Here is a 26,433-nt window from a genome sequence, read left to right on the forward strand (position 1 = left end):
AAGCATGTATTAAAACAAAGTTTTTAAACATGAAACTAGCAAGCTTTCTGCTGCTCACCCTGACATCACTAGCATTAGACTGTCGAACCCTGTCATCTGTACCCTACACGTGGTAGATTCTTATTAAGAGATGAAGCCACATCATTATTTTTGTACACCTCGTGCCCTTATTTCACCTATTTAAAAGTTTTCTTATGTATATTAACGTACAAAAAAAGGTCCAGAAATATTGGGTGTGCCTGGGACCACAATTGGGTCAAGCGGGGAAGCCGGGCGTGAGTAGGTGTTCTGTAGTCACCTTAGTGCCGGTGGCTGGCAGAAGCTGCTGAAGCCTCGGCTGCAGCTTTAGCGACTCGCCCACCTCACCGCTAGGGCCTTATTTACCAGCCCATTGCGCAGCCGGTGCATTACTTTTCCCCATATTTAGTGGCACAAGGGATGTGTAAATAAGCCCCTTGCCTTCCAATATGCTCGTCATGATGTGAGTGACGACCCCTGCCTTCAGTGGCGGTAACAAAACTTGAGCGGAGGGACTGCAAAGTACAGAAACTCCCTCCCCACCCGGACCCAATCAGGAGGAGCTCTAAGACCATGTGCCCTCACCTGTGCACAATGCCGAGGGCCCCTACCCCTCTGGGGGCTAATATTACGCCACTGGCATCCTTACTTCAAGACAGCAGTTGCGCCTAATGTCCGAAGTGGCATGCGCGTTATATCTTAATTTCTTTCGTTTCGTGTCCGGTTCAGAATTCTCACTACAATACAGTGGTGGTGGGCGGACGGCTCATCTTTGCAATGCCTAGTTTACAGTTTACACTCTAACATTTCATTGTAATTGTTTGGAGTGGCCTGGGAGTTGTATAGCCAAAACATTACTGGCATTCCACACCAGGCACGCAACGCCCATTGCTGAAAGGGCCCCTCCCCCTCCTTGGAGCGTATGCTTCTTCGCCTCTCGGATCAGGCTCCATTGTTTAACTCAGTATCGACCGAAGCATGCTCCTTGGCAGCATGAACAGATTAGCCAGCCCCGTGGTACGGCACCTGTCTCTGCCATGGAGATTGTAGTCCACCTGACTCACAGCCCAGTACCCTGGCCTCCGGAGATGGGCCAGTGAGGTAAGAGAGCGCCTCGCACTTCTGACCGGGATTACTCCCCCACTCCCCTCCCCCCAATTCTCTTCCAGTCAGAAGAGCTGCCCGGCCATCCCCGGGGTGCAGCTCTCCGTGAAGGATGACGAGGTTAATGAAGCGCCGCTGCTGTAGCTGCGCTCAAAGGTAGCTCTTGGCTTGAGCCCATCATTTTCCATCTCCGGCTGAGTTTTGGGGTTCACGCTCTAGTTTACTGACTCTTTCCAAGACTAGAGGTTGATTGCGTAGAGTTCTGTGGGTAATAATGGCTCCGCTCCCGCCAGGCACGAGCTGTGTGTGTGTGTGTGGAACTCTGTGTGTGTGTGGGGGGGGCTCTGTGTATGTGTGTGGGGCTCTGTGTGTGTGTGGGGCTCTGTGTGTGTGTGGAGGGGGTTCTGTGTGTGTGTGTGTGGGGCTCTATGTGTGTGTGGCTCTCTGTGTGTGTGTGGCTTTGTGTGTGTGTGGTCTGTGTCCGCGAATACTCTCTATTACACTCTAATGCTCACCTATTGCCATTGTAAATGACAATACCATTTATTTATGTTTAAAAAAAATGAAAAAAATGTCATCAGCAATACCAATAGCTCTACCTTTAATAATGGCGAGACCATTGCATTGTAAATGCTTGTCTTCTCTTCCATCAAGGGAGTCAAAAATATGTTATTTGTGATACATGTATTTGTAATTGCAGAACTTTTTGACGCTCAGTGAACAATTTTGTCCTGATGATGACCGTGTAATTGAACAGTGGTTGAAACGCCGTCGACGCATATGTGGCCAATAAATTTCAGAGGACACATAATTCTTGTATATGTTGTATCTTCACTGTAAAATATTTGTTGTTTGCCACCTGTCTGGTTTTTGTGATGTACTGTTTTGTATACCAGCGAGTATTTACCTGAGCGTGTTTGTTTTTCTTAAATTATGTATTTATAATAAATTTGTGATATTTTTCTAAAGAATTTTTATACTGTTTGGTTTATCTGATATATGGTTTCCCTTTATTCCCTTTTTTTCTTTCTTTACCTTCTATCTTACAAATGTAAATTTGTTTGTAATAACCTATGTGTGAGTAGACAACATTTGTTGTTAATCAACTGTCTCCTGAACTGTTGTTAGGAATATAAACTTTAAACAAATGGCAAGCGGCAGGAGAAATAACCTGGAGTTTCACATAACATACAGATTACTTGATGCCTCGGAGAGGCAACGCATGCGCTGCCTACTGCGAGAACTAAAAAGGTTATGCATGCTGAGGCAACTGCCTCAGCCCCACAGTACCAAATCCAGCCCAATCAGTGACACTGCCAATTCAAATAATTAAGGCTCCGTGTTCACAATAAAAACATTTTGCAGTTTAATGTACCTTACGGAGGCCATGCTGCCAGTTTCTCTGCATTCCAGTGATCATGGAATTCCACATGTAAGGCAGATCAGAAAATGACCTTAAATCTATGCATCCGGTGAAATTCGATCCATCGGCCAGGGTCTCTTGCCCCCACCAGAGCTCCAAACATAATGTTTGCCTCTGGACACTGCCTCAACAGGACTCTTCACCTGGGACTCGTTAGAAAGAGTGTGAACACTGCAATAGTTTTGTGTTGTGCAGTCATTGGTGTGTTTGTACTCAGGTGCAGCCCGGCCCTAATAAATAAATGCTGGTGCTAAGCACGGGAAACTACAGGCGCAAATTAAGCACTGGGGCAAAGTACGAAACTGTTTTGGTCGGATTGGAAGAGTGTTGGTAAATGTGATTTCTAGGCAATCCACGAGTATTTTACTAAGGACTTTATAATCCACATTAATGATCGAAAATGGGTGATGGGAGGCAACAACTGCTGGGTCCCAATTAGATTTGGGTATAGAAGTGCATATGGCTTCCTGTACAGTTGGAGGAAGGGTGCCTAGTTGAACAGTCACCGCAAACAAAGTCTTGATTCGCAGCACTAACAGAGCTTCATAAGCTTAATAAAACGTGATCCTGAGTCCATCGAAACCTGGAGATTTACCACAGGATGCTGCTTGGATTAGCTGCTATATCTCCTGAACTGTGATAGAGGAGTTGAGTGTTAGTGCCACATCTGGGGTGATCCAAGGAATATCAAGGTTATCTAGAAGCTGGTGGAACATGGGTAGGTCCAACACAGGGCCTGCCTTGTAGAAGCCTCTGCAATGTTAGTTAAAGATTGGTTAATGTTGTATTGCATAAATACATGTGTGCCAGTGTTATCCCTAATGGTGAGTATAGGTGACGCTAAATTGTGGGGGTAGATAAGTCATGCTGATAGTTTACTCACCTGCATCATGTGTGTGAGCTTTATAGGAATTTGCGCCAAGACATCGCAGGTGCTTCATAAGTTTAGCATATTCGCTTCGAAGGGGCTTAAGCAGCCATGGAGATTGGAGTCTGTCAGAATCAAGTTTTCAAGGTCATCTAACAAGCCTTCAGTGCATTGGATGCCAGCCTCCATTGATGCGTGGACGCCAATGGTGGTTCGTAGTGTGAGGTCTCCTTTCACTTCTGTGTAGGGCTCCCACTCATGAGCCCTTGAAGAGGCTGTGCTGGCATTCTCAGTAAAATCCTGTACTGGGGCTTCCTCTAACACTCACAAAATGCTTGATCCTTCAGCCACAGTGGTTGCATCCCCCAGGTGGGAACAAGAGTAGGGACTCTCCCCCATGCGAGACAAGCTCTTCAAAGGTTATTGTCAGAGATTGTTGTACTAGGATAATTCACTGATTTAAACTGTGATTGTAGAGATTGGGGGCAGACCAGACGATCAGCAGGCATAGACATAGACATATACATAGACATTGTCTCCCGTGAATAGAAAGAGTATTCCAGTGCATGGGGTGGTTCAAGCACCAGACATCATTGAGTGCCCAGTGGTGGAGCAAGTCAGCAAGAGCAGTTGTATTGTGAGTGGCCTGGGTACCCTGTAGAGGAGGGTAGGAACAGTCAAGTGTTTTATTCATTATTGGATTGAAATGTCTCCTAAATTTCTAGTGGTACATCTTCCCAAGGTGAGAAAGTGTGAGAAAGTGAGGTTAAGTAGCTAGATTGATTAGTATTGGGGGTAAACTGATCGCACACCAGAGACAGTCCATCAAGGCATCTTCTGGGCAGTGCATACCTGCCTTCTGTGTTGATCTGGGAGTCCTCCCAGGGGCGTAACACAAGCCCCCGCATCCCCCGCATTGCGGGGGGGCCTCGCACTCCAGGGGGCCCCGCCGGGGCCCCTCACTGTACATTGATGACGAGTCTGACGACGTAATGTATCATGAATTATTTTAAAATTATGAACGGTCCCGGCTGGGGCCCCGTGAGCCTGGCAGCAGCAGGAATTTGCTACATTTCTGGGTGGTAGGGCAAAGTGGTACATGGTGCGCCGCGCTGCCGGGGGGGGGGGGGCCTCCATGTGCTTTGCAGGGGGGCCCTCTCAAGTTTCGTTACGCCACTGAGTCCTCCAAAAGGAAAGGGACACCTGCACGGATCCAAATCGTAGCACCCCTAGCGTATGAGGAGTAATGTGTACTTAATGATGCTACCTCTCTATCCATGACGCAGCGCTGCAACCTCTGTATCATTAAGGTGAGTTTCCTGGAAGAAAGTTATGTGTGCACCCTGTTGTCCCAAGTGCACACACTCTTGATAGCGCTCTCTAGGACCCCTCAATCCTGCGAACATTCCAAGTAAGATGTGCGCATTTACCCCATGGGCCTATATCGGTCATGGGAAGTCGAGTGTATGTATGTAGAGCAATACCATCATGATTGCAGAAATCCCACCCAAGGGTTTTAGGAGGAATAATTAGGGCCATTGTATATATGAGTTTGACTTACCGGTGGTGTGGTCTCCCTCACCAAAGAGCAAACAAACCCAGTCAGCAGCCAAACTGGCATCCAACCAAAAACCAACCAACTTCTCCCAACAAAGGTAACACAATTGAACATCATCAACATTAGTAAGGAAAAAGTAGGAAAAAGTAGGAGGAGGGACTCAGGATTAAACTACACCACTGTAGGATGCAAGAAGGGTATAATATGCAGGAGGGAGGCAGCAGCAGTGAGTCAACATAATCTCCTAATGGTCGCCATAGTCTTAGAGGAATGGAGACAAGCCATCAATATTGTACTAGAGAAGAGAAGTCAGCACTGCACAGTCCCATGACGGAGGTCACAAGAGGGGATTCTACAAGGAAGGGGGAAAGTAAAGCATTGTTAGCGATTATGCAGTTCTCTCACACCCTGCAATTGCAGCCCACCAGGCACTCCTCATAGAGGCAGGGGAGTAGCTGAAGGTCCAGCACATTAAAAGGGTAGCAGGTATAATGTTTTATTCAGTTAGGAAAGTGCCACTAAGCAGCAGGAGGAAAATATCTGTGAATTGGGAAGAGTGGAAAATGAGGCTGAGAGGATGCAGGGGGTTGGCCACAAGTCACACTAGTACCTGGACTAGTCAATTCCTCCACCACGCTGCTTGTCCCCAATACTGGCAGAGTATAGCGCTCCAGACAATGCAGCCTCATAAACCTTATCTGTTCAGGTAATCAAGCAGGCCACAGCAGAACCACTGATGTTACTGGTAGCCACCCTGGGCAGGAAACGGTTAAAGGGACTTGTAGTTAGGTGAAAATGTCAGTTAAAACATAACATTATAAACTAAGAAAATCACTGAAATTCACCAGTTATAGCTATCTCAAGTAACCACAGCCCATGCCCTAAATTTATAGTAACGTGCACCCTTTATCTTACAGGCCTCTTTGTACCATGGTACTGTTTAAATTTGACCCAACTATACACGTTGCAAATGGATAACCTGAAAGTGCACTTAGCACTTGTTTCCTGTGTGGCCTAAAACATTAACAAGAGATGTCGCACTTGATATCATTATTAAAGTGCATTCACTGTGGCATTAGAGAATTCATGCGTAACTGTGTGTGCCATAACTCATTAAACGAGATTTACTGTTTAGCTCATTGAATTAGAAACCTTCCTCACATAAGTAGAATGTGATAATTCTGGAAAAACTAATGGATTAATGTAATGTGTACACTAAGGTTAAACGTATAATTCATATAACATGTAGTTACTTAGGTAAACTTACACATGATTATGAAAGATTTACCGTATGCCACAAGCAATATGAATCTAACATACTGACAAGTTATATTCATTTGTGTTTAAAAATGCAAAGCATATTAAATGTGCACCATTGATTTAATATTTTAAACTTGCCCTCACTAGCCCTCTTTTCCATTCTGCATAAAACACTGTTTTCCATTTCTGCCAGCAATGATTTTCCTTTGCAGGTATTCACATGCATTGGTAGTTTGAGATTAGATGAAACACTGTATTAGCGATAGAGAGAAAGCTGGAGAAGAAGACCTTGACAATAGAATATGGAGAACCAGAGTATTAACTGAAGAGTACAATTCAGCAATGTTGGGCTTGGTTGAGCAAGGACAGTACCCATGTTCATTGTGGGATAATTTGCAGATGTTACATCTTATAACGTGAGAATGGAAAAGGACAATGGAACCCTTGATGATGGGAACAGAGGGGTGGTACCTGACTGATTTAGTGTGAATAAATGATTCTACACTGTCTGATGCTGGAGCACTTTTCTTTGGACTTAAAAAGGTTTAGACCTCTTTGCGTATTCCCTTTGATTCATGCTGATTGTGGCTTAGTCTAGACATTCAAAAATTCCCCTGACCCAAGAAGACGCTTCGCCTGCACTTGCCTTTTTGCTGCTGAGAGGGGCCAAGGACCACAGGGCCCAGGACGCTTAGGGGCATGGCCAACTTGCCCCTCTCCCCGCTGACCAGGGGCTTGATCTGCACCTCGCATCTTCCGCTCCTCGGAAGACGCTTCGCCCGCACTTGCCCTTTTGCTGCTGAGAGGGGCCAAGGACCACAGGGCCCAGGACGCTGTGGGGCATGGCCTACTCTCCCCCCCCCCCGCTGACCGGGGGCTTGATCTGCACCTCGCGTCTTCCACTGGAAGACGCTTCGCCCGCACTTGCCCTTTTGCTGCTGAGAGGGGCCATGGACCACAGGGCCCAGGACGCTGCGGGTCACGGCCAACTCGCCCCTCCTCCGCTGACCGGGGGCTTGATCTGCACCTCGCGTCTTCCGCTCTGCGGAAGATGCTTCGCCCGCACTTGCCCTTTTGCTGCTGAGATGGGTCAAGGACCACAGGGCCCGGGACGCTGTGGGGCACGGCCAACTCGCCCCTCTCCCCGCTGACCGGGGGCTTGATCTGCACCTCGCGTCTTCCACTCCGTGGAAGACGCTTCGCCTGCACTTGCCCTTTTGCTGCTGAGAGGGGTCAAGGACCACAGGGCCCAGGACGCTGCGGGGCACGACCAACTGGCCCTTTCTCCCCGCTAATTGGAGAGTTAAAAGCGACCAGCCAATTCCGGCCCGCGGGACGAGCGCAGGCGGCGCAGGGCTAAGCCCAGGCAAAGGGCGGGCCATCTGTGGCCATCAGGGGCCAGAAGAGGCCGGGCAGGGCCATTCCATTTGGCCAAAATTTCAAAGTCGTCCCTGGACCTTGAACTGTGCTGGCTAAGACTTGGTATTGTAATATATTAATTCAGTCATATGGTGTTGTTACATATTGCATAACAGGCTTTTAACTTGTGATCAGTAAGCTACGCCTAATTGCATTACTAACGTTTAGTATATGGGTTAAGTCTTAAAACCGCACATTATTCCTACATAGAGGGATAGTTCAATCAGGTAAATATGTCGAAACGCAAACTAAGGGGTCGATTAGGATGGCGGACGGAAGGATGACCGCTGGCCTGAAGTAGGCAGAAAATGCCTTTTTTCAATCCGCCAGCCATGGCCAGTCCGTCCTCCATATTAGGATGGAAAGCACTGTCAAATTTCCGTACACCGCGGAAGAACAAGCACCGACGCGTAAATACACCCGACCCCGCAGCGGACGTAACCAACCAGAGACACCGCCGTACGGAATGACGTCTCCGACCGTCCACGTCATCACGATAGCGGATAAGACACAGCAAATCGCAGAGAAAAAAACACAAGCTTGAACACGGCAGATTCACCACAGTGGTTAGGGAAAATATTGCAGAGAGATACCCACCACAGGCAGATCGCCGTCATGGACACAGCTCTAAAAGCATATCCGATCCTCTTCGTGCTCCACCACCAGCAAGTCATGGACCGTCGCCAACGACGACGCAGGTACGCAAACACACCAATCGCTGCCAGGAGGGGAGTACCGGCCGGGGCTGTGACGTGGGGAGGGGAGGTGCATGTTGGGGAAACAGCTTTTACAATAGCACCAACATATCAACAATGCAAGGAGACAACCAGGAATGATACTGAGAAACCACTACACACAAATAACTTATTTTATTGCACATATTAGTAAATGACTCCTAGAGTAGGCAGGAGCGTGGGCACTGGATACAACAGAAAAGGTACATCAGAGGCAGCACATGAGAGGGCACAATGCAGCATCCTAACAGCAACAGGGCAGTGTTCATAACAGATTAGGTACATCTGAGGCAGCACATGAGACGGGAACAGAGCATCAACAATCAATGGCAAGGCACAGAGCAGGTACATCTGAGGTAGCACAAGAGAGGGGCACAGAGCATCAACAGTCCATGGCAAGGCACAGAGCAGGTACATCAGAGGCAGCACATGAGAGGGGATAAGTCCATGGCAAGGCACAGAGCAGGTACATCTGAGGCAGCACATGAGAGTGGCTAAGTGCATCAACAGTCCATGGCAAGGCACAGAGCAGGTGCATCTGGGGAAGCACATGAGAGGGGCACCGAGCATCAACAGTCCATGGCATGGCACAGAGCAGGTACATCAGAGGCAGCACATGAGAGGGGCACAGAGCATCAACAGTCCATGGCAAGGCACAGACCAGGTACATCAGAGGCAGCACATGAGAGGGAACAGTGCAGCATCCCAACAGCAACAGGGCAGTGTTCATAACAGAACAGGTACATCAGAGGCAGCACATGAGAGGGCACAATGCAGCATCCTAACAGCAACAGGGTAGTGTTCATAACAGAACAGGTACATCTGAGGCAGCACAAGGACGTGTGTCAAGTGCCCTGCCCCATGGACATTATTAATGCAAGGTTGGGTATAATGGACTATCTACACACCAAGTACAATGACATGTGAGTGATGGGAACTATACCTCGCAGCACAGAATCTGGTGGACTGCTCGACCTCGTAGCCTCGGACACAGTGGCAGGATCTGATACCGGATTAGGGGACACAGCCATAGCTCTAGTGACTGACACATGAGCCATAGACCCAGACACACTGCCAGCACCGGAAACAGGAGTGTGAGACACAGCCACAGCTCTAGTGACTGACACATGAGCCATAGACCCAGACACACTGCCAGCACCAGAAACAGGAGTGTGAGACACAGCCTCAGCTCTAGTGACTGACACATCAGCCATAGACCCATACACACTGCCAGCACCAGAAACAGGAGTGTGAGACTTAGCCACAGCTCTAGTGACTGGCACATGAGCCATAGACCCAGACACACTGCCAGCACCAGAAACAGGAGTGTGAGACACAGCCACAGATGTAGTGACTGACACATGAGCCTTAGACCCAGACACACTGCCAGCACCAGATACAGGAGTGTGAGACACAGCCACAGCTCTAGTGACTGACACATGAGCCATAGACCCAGACACACTGCCAGGACATGTCCTTGTACAGTGACCAACAAATACCATGCCAGCATCTGAGACATGAGAGTGGCGGACACTCACATTGGCAGTACCTGAAACAGGAGAGGGCACAACTGACACAGTGCTACTAGATGAGGCATGACAGCGAACAACAGACACAGTGCCACTATCTGACACATGAGAGTGAACTGCAGCTGACTCACTAGGACCACTGAAATGATGAGCCACAGGGCTGTATGGTCCAGGAGGGAGGGTGGCTCTGGGAGCTGGGGACAGCTGTACTGGAGCGACATTGAGGTGGGCAGGTGTCACTGGTGTGTGTCTCCGTTTCTTTGGGATACGGAAGGGCACCCTGGACATGACTGTACTGGTAAGTGGTGTGGCCTCATAAGAAACATCACCCATCAAAGTTGGATCATGTGCTGGTGTGGGTCTGTTCTCTGGGGATGTGCTGGAACCTGCTTGACGTTTTCTGTGGCCCTGCCTTCTGCCCTCTGCATCATGTTATGGGGGATGCAACAACAGTGTACTCCTTCCTCTGCTTCAGCGGGGTGTGGATGGGAGTAGAGGTATGGGGGGACTCCAACGCTGACACATGTGTTTTACGTTCCTTCACCAACATCAGCTTCAGGGCATGCAGGGGTGATGTATGTCTGTCCTTGATGGAGCTCGTGTCCATGGGGGATCCCTTGGCCCTGGGAGGTGCCTTGGCCATTGGAGGTGTCCTGTCTCTGGAATGTGCCTGATCCGTGGACGGTGCCCTGTCCCTGGGAGTTGGCTTGTCCTTTGTAGTGTCCCTGTCCATTGTAGTGTCCCTTTCCTTTGTAGTGTCCCTGTCCTTGGGAGTGTCCCTGGCCTTGGTAGGTGCCCTTTCCTTTGCAGTGTCCTTGTCCATGGGAGTGTCCCTGGCCTTGGGAGGTACCCTTTCCTTTGCAGTGTCCTTGTCCTTGGGAGTTTCCCTGGCCTTGGTAGGTGCCCTTTCCTTTGCAGTGTCCTTGTCCTTTGGAGTGTCCCTGGCCTTGGTAGGTGCCCTTTCCTTTGCAGTGTCCTTGTCCTTGGGAGTGTCCCTGGCCTTAGGAGGTGCCCTTTCCTTCGTAGTGTCCTTGTCCTTGGGAGTGTCCCTGGCCTTGGGAGTCGCCCTTTCCTTTGTAGTGTCCTTGTGAATGTCCATGGCTTTGGGAGGTGCCCTTTCCTTCGCAGTGTCCTTGTCCTTGAGAGTGTCCCTGGCCTTGGGAGGTGCCCTTTCCTTTGCAGTGTCCTTGTCCTTGGGAGTGTCCCTGGCCTTGGGAGGTGCCCTTGCCTTGAGAGTACCTTTTGAGGGGGATGCCTGTGTTACAAGTAAATCCCTGTCCCCCAACACTCCTTGAGGATCCTGTGTGTCAACTCCAGGGTAGCTTATGTTGTGTTCTGTGAAAGATTTCCCTGTCCTAGGGGATGGTGTATGTGCCCTCCGTGCCCTGCCTTGCTGCCTGTGGCTGCTTCCAGTGCAATACCCCGAAAATGAGGCCTGGTCAGAAATGTCACTCTCCGCTGAGACATCCAGTGGTGTGGATGGGGGAACTGAATTAGAACCTTGTCCATGCGACTTTTGAACGGCTGCAGACACTGTGTTGGATAATGAGTGAACTGTTCTGTGGAGACCAGCAACATCGCCATGCATCCCCTCCATGAATGCTACCACCTGCCCCAACTTCCTATTGTGGTCTAGGAATGCATTGATCATGTTGGTCTGCCCTACACACAGCTGTCGCAGCAGATCAACCGCCTCAGCACAAAGGTCACAGGGGCAGGGGCAGCGGTGCCTGCACCGAAGGCCACTCTGCTCCCCCTACTCTGGCAAACACAAGCAGTACTTGTTGCAGTTGGTGGCAGTGTGGGCCCTGTGTACTGTGTATCAACTGAAGGTGTAGATTGCCCACTCCCTGTGTCTACCAACAGTGCTGACTCACCAACACTGTCTGAAGATGTGAGTCCTCAGGGACAGTTCTGTCCCCCTCTCCGGGGCTGCTCTCTTCAGTCTCAGTCTGTGTGTGTGTGTGATCTCGGATCTGGATGCATTGCCACCACTGAGCTCTGTCGTTTGTGGGTCAGTGCCCTCGGCCAAAGCTGAAAGAGAGAGAAAAGAGGTAAACCTAAGTGCCACACTCACATACTGCAAATTACAAAACCAAAACTTCCTTGACTTCTGACCAACATGTAGCACCCATCCTGCACACGAACCACCCCTACCAGACCATCCTCATGTCAAAGAACCGGGGGTGCCTGTGAAACATGTACATCAAACAAACCGGGCAAGTGCATGCAGACCACCACACATGTGGTGCCATGGGAACACAGATCTCAACGGCATGTCCTGGGTCCCTGCACTACAATGCAACTGGTATGTCCACCTGGCTGACATGGATGCCAACGCTCACTCCGCTAATGGCACCAACATGCAATTGCAGCACAACATACACACCACGGATGTCACTACTGTGTCTGAGCAGCAATACATGCATGCCCTCACAAGTCACAAACACATTCAGTGTGCTTACCGCTAGTTTGTGGCTGCCCCCTCTCAACCGGGTGGACAGTAAGCATGGGTGAATTTTGCGAATCTGGCGTTCGCGAATATTTGTGAATTTGCGAACTCGCAATCCGCAAAATCCGCGAATTCTCGCGAATTTGCGGATTTTTTTTTGTGTTCGCAAGGATTTCTGCCAGTTCGCAAGGATTTCTGCCAGTTCGTGAGGGTTTTGTACCAGTTCGCAATTGCAAACTTACATGTCGGCTCGCAACGGTCACAATTATGTTGTTTCTACGTCTGGTTCATCATCACAGGTTCCCAGAACCCTCTGTTTCACCCCTGCCACCCTCTGTTTTACCCATGCCATCCTCTGGTGCATCAATGCCACCCTCTGGTTCATCATCACTGTAGATTATGGGGGGGGGAAGCAAGCACACCTGCCTGCTTCAACTGACATGAATTAATTTGGGGTTGATTTATTAATGTGTCACTGTTTTAAAATTCCAGTCTGGCACCTGCTTCCTTATCTGTAATTTGCTTTCTGTTGCAGTGCAATTTTTTTTCCAGGACCTTTGTGGCCTACTTGTAGCTATTCTATGAGCCTGCTGTGAGGGTCAGAGCAGGGTCATATAATTGTTGCAACTAGCAACTGAACTCTGGAGGGGCCCTTGTCAGGAAGCACTACAGGGAATGGTTACTCATGATGAGTTTGAACTTTTGAACCTGCTGAATGCTTTTTTTGTGTTCGCAAGCATTTCTGCCAGTTCGCAAGGATTTCTGCCAGTTCGCGAGGATTTTGTACCAGTTCGCAATTGCGAACTTACACCGCACGCAGCAAAAAAATCCGCTGCGTGCGAATTTGCAGATTTTGCGGGAAATTCGCGGATCTCGCGGATTGCGAATTTACCGAAAATCCACAAAATCCGCGAGCGTAACGGATTTTCCACCCATGCTTAGCGGACAGGTCAGGATGCGTCACAGCAATGATACGGAGTATTAGAGGGGTCATGGTGCGTTGTGCAAGCCGGGAGGATTATGGAATCTGCCCCAGGGTCATCTCTGCCACATTCTTTCTGAGCCTGGAGATGTCGTCCCAGCGCTTGTGGCAGTGTGTGTGTCGTCTATTGCACACCCCCACTGCCCGTACACCACGTGCTGTGGTCCGCCACACGGCCTTGCGAAGGTGCAGCTTACCTACCATGATGGGAGACAAAAGGGGAAAGTCAGTGGACATTTGGCCATTCACACATATAGGAGCAACACGTATCCTTCAGCAGCCATGCACAGTACAGCACATGTGAAAGTCTCACAGCACACCGCCAAGATTGCAGAAGCCAGGAGTCAGTGGCCACCTCATGCAACCGACATGTCCCCCACTGCACTTACCACCTGTCCGGGGGCACTGTAGAGCCGTTCATAGTGGCGGAGCACACCGGCCACAAGGACATCCAGCTCCACTGGGGTGAAGGGTCGAGACCGGATCTTTCGCACTCTCAGCATGGCAAGGTCCAGGACTGTGGCACAACAGCAGCAGTTGGTGGATTGCTCAGCAGCAGCAGGTAGAGGTGATGGGTGCAGGCATCAGTTGGTGGATTTCTCAGCAGGTAGAGGTGATGGGTGCAGGCAGCAGTTGGTGGATTGCTCAGTAGCAGCAGCTAGAGGTGATGGGTGCAGGCAGCAGTTGGTGGATTGCTCAGCAGCAGCAGGTAGAGGTGATGGGTGCAGGCAGCAGTGGCTGGAAGCAGTGGAAGTGTGCTGCAGAAATTCACACATTTATAGGGCCCTGAGCTGATATCAGTGGCACACGTCTGCAGCAATTGGTTTTCCCGGGCTGCCTCATTCAAAATGAGCCAATGACTGGCCCTGCTGTGGCAGTGCACGGCTTCCGCTATTTTTGAATTCGCTTACGCACCCCGCGTTACCTGTCATTGGCTACATGTGCAAGGACCGTCAGGGTCACTTACCGGCAACCGCATGTGCGCGCTACCGAGATGGTGCATCATTTGAAATTCAACACTCACTGGCGTCGCAATGACGGAGCATGAATTCCGCGGGGGCGGGGCAGGCTAACACATACATTTGAATGTGCAAGTGGGAATGGCAGTTGGTACCCCCCCTTTCAGTCACATTGCAGCACCCACCGCAGACCGCCAAGCCTGGCCGGTCACCCACCGCCGGGCCTGGCTGGTCACCCACCGCCGGTTGCGGGTGTTGGGTGACCACCCTGTGTATTGATGTCAGTCTGGCATGGTTGGCCCTGGCTAGTCACCCACCGCCGGGTGCGGGCGGTGGGTGACAGCCCTGTGTATTGATGTCAGCCTGGCATGGTTTGCCCCGGCCGGTCATCCACTGCTGGGTGCGGGCGGTGGGTGACCGCCCTGTGTATTGATGTCAGCCTGGCATGGTTGGCCCTGGCCGGTCACTCACCGCCAGGTGCGGGCGGTGGGTGACCACCGGGTACGGGCGGTGGGTGACCGCCCTGTGTATTAATGTCAGCCTGGCATGGTTGGCCCTGGCCGGTCACCCACTGCTGGGTACACCACCCTGTGTATTGATGTCAGCCTGGCATGGTTGGCCCTGGCCGGTCACCCACCACCGGGTGCGGGCGGTAGGTAACCGCCTGGTGCGGGTGGTGGGTGATGGCCGGGTGCGGCCGGTAGGTCACTGGCCAGGCCCGGCGGTGGGTGACCGGCCAGCACCAACCATGCCAGGCTGACATCAATACACAGGGCGGTCACCCACCACCCACACCCAGCGGTGGGTGGGCACCCGCACCGGGTGGTCTGCGGTGGGTGCTGCTATGCGACTGCAAGGGGGGATACTAACTGGCATTTCAACTTGTACATTCAAATGTATGTGTTAGCCTGCCCCGTACCGGGCCTCTCTTGGTATCACTTTACGCGGACGACATGGTTTTGTACGTCCGCACTCCGGAGACCAATCTACAACCCCTGCTGTCCGAAATTACGCGCTTTGGCGAGCACTCAGGCCTTAAGGTAAATTGGCACAAATCACAACTGTTTCCACTGACCCCCGCCACTGTGCGGTGGCCTTGCTCCCTCCCGTTGGAGTAGTGTGAGGACTCAGTTAAATACCTTGGGATACATGTCCATCTCGATACCGTATCCATTATTCGCCTGAATTATGGCCACGCCCTTGACTTTTTGGAGGATAACACTGAACGGTGGCTTCGCCTCCCTTTGTCAATGGCCGGGCGCATTGCCATTGTTAAGATGGTGGTTCTGCCCCGGTTTTTATACCTCTTCAACAACATTCCGATCCCTCTCACCAAAGTTTTTTTCACCCAATTGCGCACTGCCCTGTCGAGATTGGTATGGGGGAGGAAACGCCCTCGCCTAGCCTGGCGCACGCTGACACTACCTTACGAGAGGGGCAGCTTTGGGGTCCCAGACTTCTACCTTTACTACCTGGTCGCTCAGTGCTCGTATGCCCACCCTTGGTACCACCCCGATGCCAGAATCCAACATTTGAAACCCGAAGCCGACGCGGCGCTCCCGGTGTCCCTGGATGCCATTCTCCCCAAAGGCCTCCCCCGCGACCCACCCCCACTGGCTCCCTATAACGGGCGAAACGGTGATTTGCCAGTCGCTCTCAAAATTCCAACTGAGTACGATCGGTGATCTATTCCCCAACGGCCATGCTATCACTATAACCGAAGACCCCTGCTTCACCGAGCGCACTTTTATGGACACCTTTGTGCTCACGAGAATAAGGGCGCTGATGCGTGCTACATTTCCCACCTTCCCACTACCACCCGATGACACTCCGGCACTTACATCCATCATACAGAATACATCGAGGGCTCACGTTGTGTCCAAACTCTACAAGCTGTGCTTGTCCTCACTCCCATCGTCCAATGAGGCGGTTCGCGCCGCATGGGAACAGGATCTAGGCACACAGATCTCTGACGACCAATGGGAGGCGTGTTGTGCCATGACCAGGGAGGTTTCCATGAATAGCAGACACAAACTCATACACTTCAAATTCCTTCGAAGACTGTACCACACACCAGAGTTGGCCCACAGAATTGACCCCGCACGACCCCACACCTGCCACAAATGTAACGCCCCTCAGGCCGACTTTGCTCATCTTTCCTGGACTTGCCCGAAGCTGCACACCTACTGGGTTGAGGTACACAACACTCTGGGTGCTATATTGGGCCTGTCGCTGTCTGTCATACCGGAGATTGCTATTCTGGGGTATGTGTCCAATTTTCCCCGCAAAATTTGCAAGTTAACATCAATTTGCTTCCTGCTGGCCAAGAGAGAGGTTGCGCTGCACTGGTGCTCGCGACGTGCTCCCACGGTCACTGCGTGGCTAAGGAGTGTGGCGTACTGCAATGTAAACAGTGTGGAATATTCTGACCAACTCCCGGCCTCTTCCCGCCCTACAGACATCTGGGGTCCGTACCGCCAATACATTACAGGGAAGGCATTAGAGGCGCCCTCTCAGTCCCTACATCCCAATACTCCGACCGGGGTGGGTTAGAGCGTGGGACACCCCTTCCTTACACCCATTCTGGCGAAGATTCTAATGCAACGTGCTGCCGCCCCTTAGGTGTTGGGGCGGGGCCTTGGTGGGTCGGGGTCCCACCGCCATCCTCGACACAGGGGACATCATGCCCGTGGTTGAAGGTTTTAGCACGTTGTGCGATTCATTTCTTGGACCTTCATGTCAACTCCGGCTTATGTGGACTCCTGCTCTTCGTTCAGCTCCTTGTAGGGTGGAACGGTTCATTGTTTGATTTTACTGTGATGTGGTTGTTGTCAGCGGTACTACTTGACATCATACAAACTGATTTGATGTGTTGGTCTTGCAATCTAGTTATAATGATTTTTGTCCCTTTTATCTTTCTTTTACTTTTCGTGCTATTGGTTATGTTTAATTTGTACTTCAGTTGCCTTATCAGAAAAAGATTCTACTGTATCATTCACAATGTTCTATGGTGCAACCCTACTGTTAGCCTAATTGTACTCATTGATATGCTGACTGTGATACTTGATGTCCATAAGTACATGACATGTCTCAGTTTTTTTACTACTGTGGATTGCCTCATAAGCCTTAATAAAGTGTTTAAAAAAAAAAAAAAAAAAGAGCTGTTTGCTGCCCCATGAGGTCAACCATTTGTCCCAATCGGGTGTCCACGGACAGCAACAGCTGGCAGGTCTGTAGCGAGTCTTGGTGTGCCCGATCCACCTGTGCCTGTGATCGCTGGTAGGAGGCTTTCACTCTGGCGATGGCATCCAGGGTCTCAGTCTCAGGATGGGCTGGGTGTTGTTCCCGACCTCGCCTTGCACCTGCACTCCTGTTTGAGACCTGCAGCGTCACCTGTGTCCTCTCCCGTCCACTCTCCCTGCGAGCCTGAGATGTCTATGGCCCATCATGGGATGATGGGTCAGGCAGGGTGGCACAGGCAGGAGTGGTGGTGGTGGTGGTGGTAGCTGCACAGCTCACAATGGCAGGTGTTGGTGTTGTGACACTGGCCAAGGTGGTGCAGGCAGGGATGTCCTGGGAGTCTTATGGCCCTGGGAGTGTGCTTGGGCCAGCATCGCCCTCTGCACCCGAGGTGTCCATGGATTCTTCTCCAGAGAGTCCTGGCTGTGAGGGGGCGACTGGTGCTGGCGGTTGCTGGTTTCGCCTATCTAGTTGCGATCACCTGAGGGACAAGAATTTAACAATCAATGTCGTGGACATGACAGGTTTGTTGTTGTTACATTACACATTACTATGGAATCAGGACATGGTTGTTGGTGTTGGTGTCATCATGTTGGTGTGGTAGACAGTACTGGGCATTATGATGGTGTAGAGGTGGGGAGACAATACTTGGATATGTGCGGTCCGTCCTGCTATTGGATGGTGCCCCTGTGAAGATGGCTACCTACCTGTAGGTTTGAAGGAGGAGATGCACTGGTCAACAAATGGTGGGCAGACTCCATCTTGCTCTGGGATGGAACATGGGGGCCTGTTGGGAGTTGTGGTGCTGGACCCACCCCCCCCACCTCCACCCTCCCTGTAGACATGGGGGCCTGTTGGGAGTTGTATTGCTGGTCTCTCACCCAATAACCCCCCCAACCCCCACCCTCCCTGTAGACATGGGGGCCTGTTGGGAGTTGTGGTGTTGGCTGCTTTGACAACATGCACGCCTGGGAACGTAGGAGGCAACATTTGTGCTTGGTCATGGTGGGTGCATTTTTGCCTAGGCCTTCACATTTGGGTGACTGTGTGGTCCACATGCATGGATTGGAGCCAGGGAGATGTGTCTTGGCAGTTGTGCAAGGCAGACCATGACAGTGTGATAGTGGTCATTGGTTTGTACTTACCAGCCTCAAGTCCCTCTTCTATTCCTTCCAGGCTCTCAGGGTGAAGTATGCCCAGCACCTTCTCCTCCCATTCGGCAAATGGTATAGGCTTCGGGGGAGTGCCGCTGCCAGTGTGGTGTGTCCGCTGGTGGTTCTTGGCCCTGATGCCTTTCACCCTTGCCTTGAGTTCATGCCACCGCCTCTGGATCTCGTGTTTGGTGCGTGGCACAGTCCCTGAAGCATTCACTCTGGTCACTATCCTGTTCCACATGTTAGTTTTGGTCACCAAGGTGGTCTGCTGGACTAAGTTACCGAACAGATGTGGTTCGAGACGGATGATTTCATCCACCATGACCTTCAGCTCAGTCTCTGTGAACTTGAGGTTTTTCTTGGGTGCCATGGTGTATGATGTGCAAGGTGTTGGTGGAGTGGGTGGTGTGTGCTGGTGTGTGGTATGTAGGGATGGTGTTGTGGGGGTCTGTGTGGTGGGTGTGTTGGTGTGCAGGTTGTATGTGTGTTTGTGTGTGTCTGCTGTTTATGCTATTCTGCCTCTTTCTTCCAGCTGTGCTGTGATGCTAAGGATGGTGGTAATGGGAGGGATTCATTTTATACTCTGTGTGGTTGTTGTGTCCCAATGGTTGCTGCCAGTCATGTGTTCTGTGGGTGTGGTTACTTGGGTGCTCTTGTTTGTATGGGGCCGAGGTGTCATTGGAGCGAGTAGTTGTTGGGGGTGGGTGTGTGTCCTGTTTTGTGTGTTTTCTATTTACTTCCATCTGCCATTTTTGAATCGGTTTGACGGTAGGGGTGATGTTTGTTTGGTCCTCCCGCAGTCAGGCTCCGTTTGTCGATAATTCCACGGCGGTCGTGGGAGGTGGTAAGTTCCGTTGGGATGGCGGGGTTATCCTAATTGTGCGGCCGGACCCTCCGCAGGTGTTTCGACGGTTGGGCCTGTTTCCACGGTGAATGCGTCCGCGGCGGAGGGTCTTTCTGTGGTACCGTCCGCTTGCGGCGGTCTTTCATGTGATCCGTCTGCTGCGGTCGATGTTTAATGTGATCCGTCCACCGAGGTCGGTATTTGCTGTCAGTAATATCCTAATCGCTACCGCGGTCGGGAGTATTTTTGCCGCGACCATGGCGGACGGAACACGTTTCCGTCCGCCTTCCTAATGACCCCCTAAATAAGGGATCGAACAGTGTCTCCGAGATACCTGGTACCACCATAGATTGCTACCTTGTAAAGGCGGTTAGCGCTATTAATGAGGAGATTGACAGAGCAGAAAGGAGGTTATCGTTGGGATTAGGAATTTTACCTGATCCCCTAACCATGATAGATACAGAGCTAGTAACTAGCTCTGTGACTACCATACTCCCTCTAACCACCCCAGATATGATTTCACCTGTACAGGTTGCAGATGGCGACCCTGAGTTAGTCGAAATACCTAGCAACTCAATAAATAATGGGTCCCCTTCCCCAAAGAGAAAACGGAATTGCAGGAGGGCCCAGTCGAAACAATTAAAACAAGGACCAGCTAAGAAATGCACTTCTGGCTTTGCCCACAAACCCATCACAGAAGCACAGATAACGGATGGAATACTTAATGATGAGCAGGCCAGTAAAATTATGGCAATAGTAACCAGCTCACTAGCACTACACATCAAACCGTTGGAGGATAGGATAGAACAACTTATAGGAGAGGTGGGCAGATTAAAAGATACAATTATCTCATTGGGAAAAAAAACGATCGAAAGTGCAACAGGGGCACCAGAGTGCACACAGGGACATGAGGTAGTTCAAAGGAATGGGGGTACCCTTGTATCGACAAGAATAGAATGTTTAAATATAAACTCAACCCTAGGTACACAAACTTCAAGAAGTACCCCAATTAGTTCGGGACAAGGTATGGGCAGGCCAGGGAGCAATAGCTGTCCAGGGAGATATAAGGGCTTACCGCAGACAGATACACGCAGCTTAGGCAAAAAGCAACAGGGATTTATAAGATCTAGATCAATTAATTTGCCCCCAGCGTGCTGCCCGTACGTAGCTGTATTGGCGAATGTCCCCCCACTTAGCCCAGGCGTTGTAGAAACACACGATTCGCCAAAAAATAAGGTCGTGGATCGGTTACACCGTAACTGTGATTATCCCATTTCGTGTATAGACCAAATCCTCACAACTAGGAGAGTTAATTGTTTTACTGCTAGGCTAGTGGTAATGTTACTAGGTACTGGCGCTATAGAGGAGTGTACACCTTGCCTAGTTGTAGGTACTATGGTTATGATTTTTCAGTGGTGCTAAAAGGAGAAGAGAACCACTATCCTCTTCTGGTTAGGCAGATGCCACAAGCCGCTTGATTCTCCTTAGCACACACTTTTTATAATATAATGCACATATATACATGTGTTTCCACCATACATTTGACACATAAAACTGAATTTCAGTCCTTTTATTCAGGGTGGTTGAAGTTTTATTTCAGGAAACGTAACAGCCGACACGTGTTTCATCGTTGTGGGGAATGTAACCCCCGACTTTTTCAAGGCTATTCTCCAATGTGTCGTATTGTTATTTTCCGAGGTGATAATTCCAACCCTCGAAGGGGTTCTTGTGAGGATGTCTTGAATATACGGAAATCTTCTTATTATTGTGGAAACCAATATATTGGTTTAGTATTTTGCAGCTTTAAGCCGCTGTCTTCGACGGAGAGTTATTCGTCCCCTCCGCTGTTTCTATCTTGCAGTTTCCACAATAATAAGAAGATTTCCGTATACTCAAGACATCCTCACAAGAACCCCTTCGAGGGTTGGAATTATCACCTCGGAAAATAACAATACGACACATTGGAGAATAGCCTTGAAAAAGTCTGGGGTTACATTCCCCACAACGACGAAACACGTGTCGGCTGTGACGTTTCCTGAAATAAAACTTCAACCACCCTGAATAAAAGGAATGAAATTTAGGAGAGTTAATCGGATAGGGCCATCAAATAAATCTTTTAAAGGGGACCACGTAATTGCTCATTTTAAAAACCTGCATTACGCTCGTATAGTCCTAAATAAGGGGCCTACAAGGTCTATCACCGGTGAAAGTATCTTCCTGCTACCCCTAGGGGTTTTCTATAGGCATTTAGCAGAGGATAGAATAATGACACATGGCTTGAATTGGGGGAGATCAAATCTACCCACTCCTGCATTACACTATCCCTCAATCATGTTGACAAATAGATTTATGCCACTTTCTTCATTAGAGGAAACAGATTGACATAACTTATCCCGCCATAACAAAGGTAAGGTGGAATAAGAAAGCATGAATTGCCCAGGGGGTGTGGGACAGTTAGGAAAGGCCAATAGCTGCATGGGGGCATCCGAGGTACTGGGAATTAACGGCCCTAGTAATCAGTTAGATGTTCTACAGGAACAAAATCTGTATAGCGTCACCAATGTAGAGGTTCGTACGCACAAAGTAAATGGTATGATCCCGCCCTGGATGAGTGAAGTATCTGCCACCAGGGTGAGAGACCACGACCATGGGTACAGCCTAGCCATATGGAATATAGCGGGATGGAGTAAGAAGATAGACTCCTTAGCCTGGAAGGATTTTGTCGATAGCCATGATATCCTATGTTTCCAGGAGACCTGGTGTACCGAGCAGGTTAATTTTGATGGGTTTGTTTCCTTTAATCTCCCTGCCCTGGCAGCCCCCGCAGGTAGTGTTAAAGGTGGAATTTTAATACTCCTGTCCGTAAATCTACTGGTGGAAGTCAAAACATACAAATCAATTGGTTGTCACTCACAGCTATTGTGGTTAAAACATAACAATGGTCGTAATGTGCTGCTTGTTAATTTTTATAACAGCTTATTTGATTCCACACGCCACAATGTGGTCGCTGAATTAGAGAACGCATTAGAAAATATGTGCACTGATTTATCTGTTAATTTTGATTTTCTATGGGGGGGGTGATTTTAATATACCTATATGTCCTCTTTCCCCAACTAAGGTATGTGGGTTTAGCAATGATTTTGGTGATGAATGTATACACTTCCCCCACAGTACCTATGCAGAGCTGCTAAACTCTGTTATGGTTAAATTTGATCTAGAGGTGCTGCAGTGTGCAAGTGATGAAGAAGGTAATCCTTTGCTAACTTCAAAGAAACTATCTAGCATACGTCAAATTTCAAGTTTTTTCAGTTTTTCAGAATTATGCATTCATCATTCTTGCATTCAGAAATGACTCTTGTTCATATAATCCGGTTGTTTCTTGTGAAGTTTATTCTTGGACTCTCACAGCCAACACGTGTTTCGTTGTATTGGTAATGTAACCCACGACTTTCTCAAGGCTTTAGAGGTAAAAGAAAAGAACATGCAATATTGTTTTAGGACCTAATATAAAGTCCCATTGTTACAGTGTTAATTCATCACACTGTTAACCATTAGTTATTGTCCAAGTTGGTTCATTGTTAAGCATTTGTACCGTGCATCAAAGCATCTCAAGTGGTGGTTAGTCAGTTCACTTAGTACTTTTGAAAAAACAATAAAGATATATTTATTTTCATATTTGCTATATCATTTAACAGATAATATACCTCTGTAAACAGTAGGTCTATGAAAACAGAGTAAGACCGAGAGACCAACGTGCAGTGTTGACATATAAGTGATTAGTGCTTGTTCTAGAAATGACGTTGATTTGGGAGAGGGGGTTGAAACCCTGCTATTTTCACGGGTTTTGCCAGCTCCGCAATGGGAGCACCCAGTTTGTTTCCAGCTGCACCCTTTATCATGAAGCACAATTTCATCCATATCTGCATTTTTCACTGTCTGTGACTGATGTAGGTAATTAAACAGCGGCCATAAGCGCAACCCCTCCAGATATTAAATCTGGGTGAAATAAAGGGCAAGTAAAATTCTTGGGCATGTGAGGGCAGTAAGAGCGGGGCGGTGTCTTCTGTAGTGACCGTGAAACTGCCCCTTAGTTTTTATTATTTTAAGCATGGTTCAGCAAAGATTGTAAGGGCAATGCTTGTGTTTTTTAAAAAAAGTTGCACGGAGAACCAGCTCAGTTGTGCTCCTCTGCAAATTCCATAACACCCCCCTACTTCCTTTAGCTACGAAAAATTGAAGCTCTCAGAGACAGCATAAACCACTATATTAAAGCAGCAAACTTGAGCACAATGACTGGATTAGCTTAAAAGTGAAGCTCGATGTCACAAAAGTTTAACTTTTAGAATTGAGTCACTTGAAATGGAACACCCCGCCCCCCACGCTCGTGTCTAAAGGAGTGACACTCTCTAGAGTGCAAACAGAGTCCAGTCCCACGCAGGGCTTCCGGCCAAGGTCGAAGACCTGTGCCCCCTTGCCTCACACACACACAACAAGCTCCTGATTGTGGTCGGCGCCAAATCCACATTTTTCGTCGGACCTGCCCATCTTTGCCCTAGGGGGGTGTTTTCAAGGTCTCTTGCGCTTTCAGGAAACCGAAGGTGCTGCTTGAAACGGAGCTGCACAAATGGGTCTATGAATTGGGACCACCAAGAAAGAATTATCTAAACGTCACTGTCTGGGGTGCATTGTAGCCCCCTAAATCAAGGGGGGGCGCTACTGTGGCAGAATACAATGTTAACAAGACCCCTAACTTTGACCTGGGTATGGGGGCACAGAGGCTAAACGAGGTGTCGGAGAAATGATTAAAACCGAAACGACAATGCAAAAAGGTGAGAGGAAAATTGAACGAGGGTGCAAAGAAGGGAAAAGCGTGCCAAGGAAAGGCATGCATGAAATACAGAAATAAGGAATTCGAAGGAAAGAGGACACAATTAGAAGGAGGAAAATGAAGGTACAAGGGAAAGAATGGCTTCGAGGAAAAACTCAAATAAAATAAATGGAAGAAGGGAAAGAGAAAGAAATGTACATGTATCAGTGCGGCTCCGTAAGAAGGATCGGGACCGCTCACTCACGTAGTATAAGGTTCAAAATGGGGGAAAGTATATATATTTTTTAGTTTTATGTAGTGCAAACTAGACCGAGACATCGAGCATCAATCAGAGCGCTTCACATGACCACCTGTTTAGTTACACAAGGACACATTCATTTTGTTAGGCACTAGGAGATTAAGTGATTTGCCCAGAATCACAGGATGTGGAGTCGTATCCCAGCTCCAAAGTGGACAGTCAAGCCGTGAGGCCACATCTCTGTTACCAGAGACACCAGGTGTTAAGTGAGGGTGTCTGCATTAGTTGAGCTATGCATGTCAGCCCCGAAGGGATAGGTTTGATGGATCGGAGGTACTTCCTAAGAAAGCTTCACTCGCAAGCCAATAACCTGTGTATTGCTCACTGAAGGCTGTTTCTTAGCGCTGGAGTACATTTACTTATAAGCTACACCTTATTGCTCTTCCTGCTGGTCTGATTCCACTGATCTCAACCTCGAACACAAAGCCTGCAAGATCTATTTCTTCTGCAGCAAATTTACATTTATAACAAGTCTGTCGCTTTTCAGCTGCACCCGGTGTGTCTGAAAAGGTGGTTATTTCATGTGTGTCTATTGAAGACTTTCATAAAAGATCCACTGACTTGCAGTGATGGCAAATATGTATTTTAGGTCTGAGAAAGGAGTCTGTGTGAAAGAGCACCTTAATTCAAGGGGTCAGTATTTCAAATGGTCAGTGTAGTGGCCAGGGTTTAAATAAATGTGGAAAAATACTAGATGCAGTGTCGTCTTTTACTTGTGGGAAAAATAAATGTGGATAAATACAGATAAAATACCCCAAAAATAAATATGGATGAATACAGACGGAAATGGCAAAAAAATAAATACCATAAAACTGGGAGCCCTAATTATAATCATAGCAATTGGTAATGTCTGGCTCGAAATACGGCGTAAAAAGATTAATATTTGCTTATAACTGCAAACGAGCTAAAAAAAATTGATAGTAATGACGTACGGCACGTCAATGTGACATACTATTTTATCATGTGCGTAAAAGCCGAAACGTCACGTATTTCGAAAATGTTATACTACGAATCTGGGTAAAATCTACAGGGTTTGGTAAACGCGCATAGATGCTATAATGACGCCTACCTTTTGCCATTCGACTGGTATATTCATACGTCCCCCGTCCTTCAGTAACTCTCCGGTTCAACAGTATACTCGCAGAACACTGTTTTATTTTTACCAGCACTCGTGTCAGTTCCTGCATGTGTTTGAGGCTCGTCGCTTAATATCGCGAGAGCCACGTGAAGAGTGCGAGCATCATCCAGCACAATGAATCGTTGTGGCGGCCATCTTAGGAAGTCTATTTGAGTATTTTAGCGTATTGTACTTTACTGCTTGAAGTAAAGCAGCTTGTTTACGAAGTGTATTCTCCACAGAGAATCTATTTAAACATGAATACCTGTTATTATATTAAAGCCAGAAATTGGCCTGTTATTGTTTTTTTACAAAAGTATAAGAAACTTTAGTCACTTATGAGGTTAGTTGTGAAATACCGCGAAGTATTACGAGAGGCTACATAACCCGCTTATTCTCCCAGTAGAGTATGTGACAGCCGTGGCCATATTGGAATGTCTAATGGACGTTCTAACGTTAATGTTTTTTCTATATCTTGTACACTCGACCGCTTTGGAAAGTTGTATTATTTGTATAAGCCACATACATTATTCATAATGTAGCCATCTTTTAAAGATTCAATACCTATGTCCAGCGTCAAGAATATCACTATTGTGCTATATTGGAATGCCAATAAACCGTTCTGTCGTGTTGATGTTTTAATTCT

Source organism: Lissotriton vulgaris, chromosome 5, assembly GCF_964263255.1.
Source record: "Lissotriton vulgaris chromosome 5, aLisVul1.2, whole genome shotgun sequence".
NCBI classification, from domain to species: Eukaryota; Metazoa; Chordata; class Amphibia; order Caudata; family Salamandridae; genus Lissotriton; species Lissotriton vulgaris.